Genomic DNA, 8247 nt, shown 5'->3' on the forward strand with positions numbered 1-8247 from the left:
CTCCTTTCTGCTCCATTCCTGCTTGTGACGTTCAGAACACCCCACAGTCTTAGTACAATGGTTACAGAGGCCCCCTTTCTCAGCACAGTTTCAAGGACTCTCCCCTCCTGCACTATTTTATTTTTAATACTCCTGGCCATCTTACAAACCGAGCTCGGGATTGCGGAGTAGTTAGTGAGACATGCCTTCTTTTTGCGTCTGGCCTCTTGTATTAACTTCTTTGTTAGATTATAACGGTGCAGGCCCTGCCTTTATTTTCCCTCTGGCTGCTCATTCTAGCTGGACCTAACAAGTCTACACCTGGCAATGGCGAGGAATGAGGCAAGAAGTACAAGAGCTGTTGCTGAGACTCAGCTTTTATTAAGGACAGGTTTACATGATAGAACATCAACATTGCTTTAATATCCTATCCTCTATAATATCACACACAGTTAACGCACAACAGTCAATGGGATATTAATGAACCCAAGTCCCAGAGTCAGTCCCTGGTCTAGGAGGCAGCGTCAGTGAGTGGGTGTCTCCATCCATGTGGAAGTTCTGGGGCTCATGGGGCAGAACCTCTGACAGACAGCATGTGGCCCAGAGTAGCTTGGAGCACCTCTGGTGGTGGGATATTTGCTGCCTCTGGTGACTCTGAAGTCCACCTCAGTTATACCCAAGTTCTTGGCAGCTGACGGAGCCAAGAGCCCCCAGCACTCTATCAGTAGGTGTGCCCTCTGTGCCGCTATCTTGGGTGTGCTGCCCTCATAGGCATTTGGCAGGGTGCCTGGTGTGACTTACAGGGTGCCTGGTGTGACTTAGATAGTTTCCTTCTTGAACCAAAGCGTCACGGCTGGCTGGCAGCCATCTTGGTCAGCCTGAGTGACGCCGTTTTATTTTATACACTTTATCCTGTCTCAACAGGACCAACACCGTTTTCTTGGTCCTGCTTTCCACAAGACCGAGAAGTAAAACAAGGAGATGGGGAACTCCCCAATACAGAGCTTCAGACTCTGCCTTCAGGCTGAAACCCTGGGACTCTGAGAGCCAGGCCCAGGGACCTGGGACTTTGCCTTGACCCTTCTCCTGCACCAGGAGCTCTCTGTCCTGCCTCAGGGGCTGTGTGAGGAAGCCATGGAGAGAAAACCCATGCTGGGACCAGCCCTCCTTTCTCCTCTTCCTGGAATCCCTCTCCCTGAAATGGACTCTCTGCCTCCCAGCCCTTATCTCTTCTCCTGGACTTTTCTAGAAGAAAACTCACCTCAGGGAACTTGATGTCAGATAGTAGGGTCGTCCTGGGAATGGAGGTGGAGGGACAGGGTTTTTCTCTTCAACGCTGGAGGAGTTGTGCCTAAAAACATCAGATAGAGATTCTCAAAGACCAGTGAACTACAGTGGGGAACACAGTATAGGAAACCCTGAACATCAGGGAGCTAATCTGCAAAATTAGTGAGTTCAGATGCTCCACATACAGAAGTGTCTGGACAGCACTGCAGTCAGAGTTACAAAGCTCCCGCATTCTACTCCCCATGCAGCCTGTGTGTGACTTGGGATTATTACATTGAGCAATGATCTTCATCCCGTGCCCTGAGTTAGTGTGAGTTGCCCACATCCTCAGTACAGACAAGCACAGGGACTCAGGTTATTACTGTGCATTTCAGCAGGAGCTGCGCATCATCGAAACTGCGAGTGGTTGATGCAGTCAGAATGCCCTTCACCAGCGCTCCTGCATTGCCTGCTTTTATGAATCATTTGCATCTAAGCAGTGTGCATATTTTATCAGGATGCATAATTTTTTGAACTGATTAACATAAGGTCGTGGTTGATTTTTAGACAGTTCCACAGAATGTATTAGGTACCAAATGCAAAGAACACCCTGCTAGGCTCCGTAGGGATATTTTCTATCAATCTATAAAACATTTAAATCTGAGAGTGCTGCTGCTTTAGGATCTCCACCTCTACTTTTCCTCACCCCCTGCTTCCCCAGCCCTTCTCCTCTCTCTCATCCCTCAAGTCTCTTCGCCCCTTCCTCTCCATCACCCTCACTCCTGATTGTGGCATGAGTGCCACCCCGTCACCTGCCACCCAGGGGCTAGTCTCTCCATAGGGGTCAGCAGTCCTGCTGAGGGAGTCACATTGTGTCATTTCTTCACTAAAAATGCCCCAGTGGCTCCAACTCACTCCGGAAAGCCTCTAGAGTATCAGACCTGTGAGCACAGGACTTTGGGCTCTTTAGGTCAAAGTTGCGTCCCAGCACATGAAGCTGTTCTGGTATATAGTAGACATTAAATTAATTGTTGTTGAATGAATGAATGATAGCTATTAAAATTTAATTACATTACATAAAGTCATAAAATAGAAAACATAAACATGTTAGGAAAGGTTTTATTGTATTTGACTACTGGACATGTCAGTTCATAAATTTATTCCAGTGGGAAAAATGCTATGTGCTCATCCGTGGCACAGCTGAGCCTGTGTATCAGTCATCTGTTACTGTATGAAGATCACCACAGCCTAGTGGCTCCACATAGCCCTCATTTACTTGCTCATAGTTCCTTCATGAGAAATCTAGGCATGGTGTGGATAGGTTCTCTGGTCAGGAGTCACAAAGCTGTGTCCTCAGCGTGAGCTCGGGATCCTTCTCTAGATTGTCAGCAGAATTCACTTTTATCTCAGTTGTGGGTCTGAGGTCCCTATTAACCATGGTGAGGAGGAGCCTGGGGAGGGCTGCTCCCAGCACCTGGTGGCCACAGCAGTCTGCACCAGGTGGCCCGTCCTTTTCAAAGCCCCCAGTGGAGAGAAAGGCTCACATTGAATTCTCACACTTGGTACCTCCTTGCTCAGGAGAAACCCAGTCAGCACTCATCTGATGAGGACAGAGCCCCCCAGGGCAGTCTGAAGGTCAACTGATTTGAGACCTTAGTTACATATGTGAAACCCCTTCCCAATAGCCCTATATTGGTGTTTGATTGATTAATTGGGGAAGGTGAATAACCAGGGTGGTTACTGCGGACCATCAGAGAATCAGCATAGCATGATGTGTTTATTCGGGTCATGGTTGGAAATGGAAGTTCAAATAGATTGTTGTGAATGGTGATAAAATGCACCCTGCCTATTACCCACTGAAATGTCTCTTTGTCTCTTGTTACCTTTTTTACCTTGAAATCTATTTTGTGAGATATAAGTATGGCTATACCTGCTTTTCTCTGGATGCCATTTGCTTGGAGAATCATTTTCCACCCTTTCACTTTAAGTCTGTATTTGTCTTTGCAGCTGAGATGTGTCTCCCAAAGGCAGCATGTTCTTGGGTTCTGTTTTTTGGTACAGTCCACTGCTCTTTGCCTTTTCATTGGAGAGCTCAACCCATTTCCACTCGGGGTGATTGTTGATGTGTGAGGGTTTCCTGCAGCCCCTCTACTTGTGTTTCCTGGCAGCTCTGTGTCTCCATGGTTTCCTTTCCCTTGTGTTGATTTTCGTTTCAGTTTGGTGGTATTCTATAATTGTTCCTCTGTTTCTTCTTTCTTTGAAGTTATATATCTCAGCTTTGGATTTTTTTGTGGTTACCATGAGGTTTATACAAAAGAAAGTTTCACATACACGGTAGTCCGTATTCCTCTGAATGCATCTCATCTCCATTCCCCTTTGCAAATTCAGACCTTTATCCCTTCCCCTTTTTAAAACTGTTTTGTTGTCACAGACTATGCTTACTTATGCTGTGGATTCATATCTGATTTACAGTAGCTGTCTTCTTCTATGTTTTGTGTTTTTACCTCTTTTAACCTTATGTGATATTTAAGTATAATAAGTACCTTGTTTTGAAGAAGGATGGTAGCATTCTGCTTCTGTCTCTCTGTTAGTCATCTCTCTCACAGTTTTGTATCCTTTTGTTGTTTGTTTTAGGTAGAATAACCCCCTCCAGTGTTTCCCAAAATGGAGGTCTCCTGGTGGTAAATTCCCTCAACTTCTGTATGTCTGGGAAAGTCTTTATTTCTTCTTCATATCTAAAGGATAACTCTGCTGATACGTTATTATTGGATGGCAGTTTTTCTGTTTCAGTAGTTTGAGATTTTGATTCCACTCTACCTTAGCTTTTAGGGCTTCTGCTGAGAAACCTGATGATAACCTAATGGGGTTTCCTTTATTGTCTTCTTTTCCCTGGCTGCATTGAGAATTGTTTCCAGTCATTCATTTTGGGCAGTTTTTATATAATGTGCTTTTAAGAAGAGCTTTTTCAGCCGAGATAATTAGGCAAAGAGAGTATCAGTTTACTGGAAGTGAGCTGAAGAGACTATACAGACCACACTTCGAGAGACAAAACAAATTGAAAGCATCACAGACAGGTTAATAAAACAAAATGAAAATATCTAACATTGAAGTTTCAGAAAATTAGGGGGACGATATTAGCTAAAAATTTTTCAAAATTCCTGTGATATGATGTGATATTCCGTAGCTTCAGGAAGCCCTAGGGGCCTCAAATAAATAAAAGGAAATCATCACAAAGACACATCAAAACACAGTTTCAAATTATCAAACACAACTCTTCAAAGCAGCAAGGGAAAAGATAGATTACCTACAAAGGACTACACTTGCACCAAGAAGAGCTTCTCAACACCATTGTTCCTGTGAAGAAATGATTCCCACACAGCAGCCAGCAGCCCTGCAGTGTTCCCGGGCGAACCTCCGCACGCATGGCAGGAGTGACATTTAAATGCTCATTTTGGGTGAGCGTGACTATGTCCCTCTTGATGTCATCTCCACAAGTCTGACTTGAAAGGAATCTACCAACCGAATCCCTTGCCCTCTGGTTTCCTGTTGGACTCAGCCAGCAAGGACCCCAAAAGGACCTGGAGGGAGGAAGCCAGCAAGGTCAGCATTTTCACAGTCACGTGCTACATAATGACGTATTGGTCAGTGACCAACCGCACATAGGAGGGCGGCCCCCTAAGATTGCAGTGTGCTGGAACATTTCTATTGCCTTATGATGTCGTAGCTGCCCTCACGTGGCAGCACGACACATTACTAACGTGTTGGTGGTGATGCTGGGAAGACAAACCTACTGCAGTGCCGGTGGCACAGAAGTATAACACGTGCAGTTATGGACAGGACACAGTGCTTGATAATGGACAGCTGTGCGGCTAGTGTATGCACGTACAACACTACACTTCCTATTGTTATTATAGAGGGTACTCTTTCTACTTAGGAAAAAAAGTTCACTGTAAAAGTGTTACACTGGCAGCAGCCTCATACATCTTGTGTTTACTACATCTTTTGGTTGCGTCATTTTCTCTTGTGCTTGATGTAATCTCATGTTGTTTTGTACAGTAACACTGCAGCCTAGGAGCAGTAGGCTGTACCATCTAGCCTCGGTGCGTAGTTGGCTTTATCATTTAGGTTTGTGTAAGTGCACTCTGTGATGTTCACACAATGAAATTGACTGAGGACACATCTCTTAGTTGCTATCTCCACAGTTAAGCACGACTGGATTCCCCTGAGCAACCTGTGCGTCAGCTGGGGCTGCTGCAGCCTGGGGCGACTTCCTCCCAAGGTGGCCTTCCATCCACGGCTCTCTCCCTCAGCATTCCCACTGCTGCTAGTCCTGGAATCAGGAGTAGTGACCGCTCCACTCTGAAGGCTCTGTGTTATTCCTGCACGAGCTCCTCTGGGTCCCCTACCCCTTTCCCGCGCATTAGTGAATAAGCCCTCTGTGAATGGCCCTGGCCTGAGCATGCCTCCTGTTTCCTGTCGGGACCCTGCCTGGCACACTCTCCAGCTCCTCCAGGACTCTGTGGAAACTCTTGGAGAGTGAGAGAACGCACATTTCCTTGCTTTTGATTCTCTTGCAAAGCTGTGTGCCCAGGGAAGAAATGCTCAGTAAAGGATGGGCTAGTTCTAGTGTGAAACAGACCCTTACATCTGTGGTTCCCTTAGGGTTTGCTGCATGAAATTGGGGCAAGTGTAAAGAATTATTGAGAGTGTTTCATGGGACCCAGGAAGGCCAGCGTAGCCCCTGAGCAGCTAACTTCATATCCCTAAAGTGGACAAGTGCCATGTCTCTACTAAGGTAAACCACTTTTACCAATGACCTCGAAATTCCCTTCTCTCCTTTTCTCTGCAGGCATCTATGGCCATGTTCACTGCAGGAAAGTCTCATTACTCAAACGTTGTTCAAAGTAAGTGTCACCTCTTACCTTTAGTTTCTACTCTTCTGGTGAAATTCTAAATGAACCTTCCTTGCTGGATGCTTTATTTTGTACCGGCCACTGACAGCCACAGCTGCCCAAATAGGGAGCCACCAGCATATTGTGCTTGAACTGCTGCTCTGCCCTGCCCTCTGGTGGCATAAAGGTGTCAGAGCAGCGGCTCCTCTGCCCTTCAGCGGCACGCCGTCACTGATGACAAAACGTTCAGCATTCGCTATTTCTCAGTGGAGCTCTTGCAAGGGTTCTTGCTTGTTGCATCTTTCTTGCCAGAAGAGGATCAACATTAATGAACAGCACCTCTCTTGGACCCTAGTTTCAATCAAAGTGTCCAAGAAATGTAGGACGTCCTATTGCTCTCAGAACATGCCTCTGTGGAGTAACAATGATGGGATCCAAGCCCTTAGCCGTGAGCCTCCCATTCAGCACAATGGAGGAGGGATCGCAAGCTGTCAGGAGAGATGTGGCAGGGCCAGATGCCCTTCTTCACCACCGCCTGTATCTTTATCCTCCTCTCACATTCTGTCCTGATGGAAAATGTGTCAGGGAGACACAGAGAGAGAGAGGGAAAACAACCTTCCCCTGCCTACTCGGCAGGTTGGATGATGCCTACCCACATGGGCAATGCGTATCTCTCCTGGAAACATATTCATGGACACCCAGAAATAACATTTAACCAGATTATTTGGGTGTCTCATGGCCCAGCAAGTTGACATAAAATTAACCATCACAGAGAAAAATTATTTGAAAGACAAACTAACATGACAAAATGTTGTTTATTATGTGTTAGTGTACCAATGAGAGCAGGTAAATAACAGTCAAAGAAAGTCTTGTAGCTGCTCTAAGATGAAGAATTCCATATTGCTGTCACCACTTCTACTTCATAAGAAAGCACAGTGGGGGCTGCCAACCAAAGGCCAGGATGAAGCCAAGACGGAGCTTCAAAGGCTGGATCATCATCCTCTGCTGTTCAGAGGGGAGGCTGGGCCTTCAGGACAGGGCAGAGCAGCACACAGAGCTCCCTGGAGGAACTGTCAGATGCCAGTGGAGTGGGAGCTCTAGAAATTAGAAGGTGACTCATGAGAACAACAGAAATATTTGCAGCATTCTCTACCCTATTGTTTTATTGTAATATTATTTTCTATGTAATAACAGATTTTACCTACAAACCACCCCAGGTATTGAAGGTGGAAGGAAAAGTTACACAGAAGTGTCAATTTGTTCCTGGGGCTCAAGAGAAGAAAGTGATAATGCTCATCCCAAATAGGAATGTTTTGTTTCCCCTGTGAAATATGATCAGTGTGTAACTCAACAGGCTTCCACCCTTACTTCACATTAGAATAATCTAGACAATTTTCAAAAATTAAATCCAAATGAAGCAAGGGCAGTGGGGCAGACTTTGTTTTTCAGAAGCTCCCCAAGTGGTCTGAAGGGGTAGCCAGGATGGAGAACCCCTGTGTTAGCACGTAGTTCTCCAGGCACACAGAGGGATGAGGTCAACGGGTGGAGAGATATCTATAAGTGTAGTAAGGTCTGCCCCGCAGTTAGCCCTTCTTCGTTCCTTACAAATTTGAACTTCACTTGTGGAGTCCGCGCTTGAAAACTGAAGTGGTCTGCTCCGCCCTCTAGTGGTGGTCATGTTGCAGAACACCCTCAAAGACTACCTGAGCATTACTATATAAAAGCTCTCTAGACTGGTACTGGAATAACTGTGGATTACATATCTAGTTGTTTTTTCAGCCTCCTTTTAGTATATTATATGAGATTTGTGATCCTTTGGTCCAGGATCTGTAGTCATGTTAATTAGGAGGGCCTCCTTGCAAGCAGTTTGTGTATTTAAGAATAGATTCCTCACCACTCTAAAGGTTAGGGTCCTAGCAGCATCCCATAGGACATTTTAAATGTTGTCTTTTTTCTGCACCCTAGATGTCTTCCCATGTGGTATAGGGTCACCTGTGGAGATCAAGCTTGGCAAGGCTACAGGTACTGTAGTCCCTTAGGGTAAATAATCAAATAAAATTCTACAATAATAAAACAAAGTAACACGAAACAACGGACCCAGTATGCATCT

The sequence above is a fragment of the Phyllostomus hastatus genome, unplaced genomic scaffold (genome assembly GCF_019186645.2).
Source record: "Phyllostomus hastatus isolate PE091 unplaced genomic scaffold, TTU_PhHast_1.1 phas_contig_40, whole genome shotgun sequence".
In the NCBI taxonomy this organism is placed as follows: Eukaryota; Metazoa; Chordata; class Mammalia; order Chiroptera; family Phyllostomidae; genus Phyllostomus; species Phyllostomus hastatus.